This window comes from Medicago truncatula, chromosome 7 (assembly GCF_003473485.1).
Source record: "Medicago truncatula cultivar Jemalong A17 chromosome 7, MtrunA17r5.0-ANR, whole genome shotgun sequence".
NCBI classification, from domain to species: domain Eukaryota; kingdom Viridiplantae; phylum Streptophyta; class Magnoliopsida; order Fabales; family Fabaceae; genus Medicago; species Medicago truncatula.
Genome location: NC_053048.1, coordinates 14,454,264 through 14,455,337, shown reverse-complemented (window position 1 = coordinate 14,455,337; position 1,074 = coordinate 14,454,264). Strand labels below are relative to the sequence as shown.

Genomic DNA, 1,074 nt, shown 5'->3' with positions numbered 1-1,074 from the left:
AAATCATAGTCCTTCAACAATTCAAGCCACCGTCGCTGCCTCATATTCAATTCCTTTTGATCAAATAAATATCTCAAACTCTTGTGATCGCTAAACACCTCAAATCTGGAGCCGTACAAATAATGCCTCCAAATTTTCAACACAAAAACCACAACAGCCAACTCCAAATCATGCGTAGGATAATTCCGCTCATGAATTTTCAATTGTCTCGAAGCATCAGCTACCACCTTGCCATCTTGCATAAGCACACCACCTAAGCCCAACTTGGACGCATCACAATATACAACAAAAGGTTCATCTGGCTTTGGTAAAATTAAAATTTGAGCCGTCGTCAATTTGGTGCAGCAAAATCAGTTTTCTGGATCACCCACTGAGGATCCAAATCTCCATATTTCTTCCTTCCTAAGACTTAGTGGCACCATAAAAGAGAACCAAGAAGCCGTAAGACTTCATCTCTTTCCCTTTTCCTTAAGGGATAGAGCTAGCGCTTGGTTCCATTCCCTAGAAGTCGGTTCCATTACTTCATGGGACGATATGAGGCAAGCATTCCTCGCCCGATTTTTCCCCCCATCTAAAACCGCTAAGCTTAGAGACCAAATCACGCGTTTCAATCAAAAAGATGGGGAATCTCTCTATGAGGCGTGGGAGCGTTTCAAGGAAATGCTTAGACTTTGTCCCCACCATGGCCTAGAGAAGTGGCTTATAGTCCACACATTTTATAATGGCTTGTCGTATACCACTAAGATGTCTGTTGATGCAGCTGCAGGTGGAGCTCTAATGAACAAAAACTATACGGAGGCCTATGCTTTGATTGAAGACATGGCTCAGAATCACTACCAATGGACCAACGAGAGAGCCGTCGCCACTCCTACTCCCTCTAAGAAAGAGGCAGGTATACACGAAGTCTCTGAATATAACCACCTTGCTGCTAAGGTTGAGGCATTAACCCAAAAATTTGAAAAGCTTAATGTTAATGCTGTCACACCTTCTTCTGCATCCCCTCCTTGTAAAATTTGTGGTATATCCGGTCATATCGGTGTTGATTGTCAGTTAGGTAGTGCTGCCAATATTGAG

The 1,074-nt window shown here is 43.0% G+C and overlaps 1 non-coding gene across 1 annotated transcript; it reads right to left on the bottom strand.

Annotated features, from left to right (window-relative positions):
- Positions 1-582: 582 nt before the first annotated feature.
- Positions 583-689, bottom strand: LOC112421472 (small nucleolar RNA R71). The gene has a single exon (XR_003011798.2). It is a non-coding gene; the product is annotated as a small nucleolar RNA R71 (small nucleolar RNA).
- Between the last annotated feature and the right edge of the window lie 385 nt (positions 690-1,074).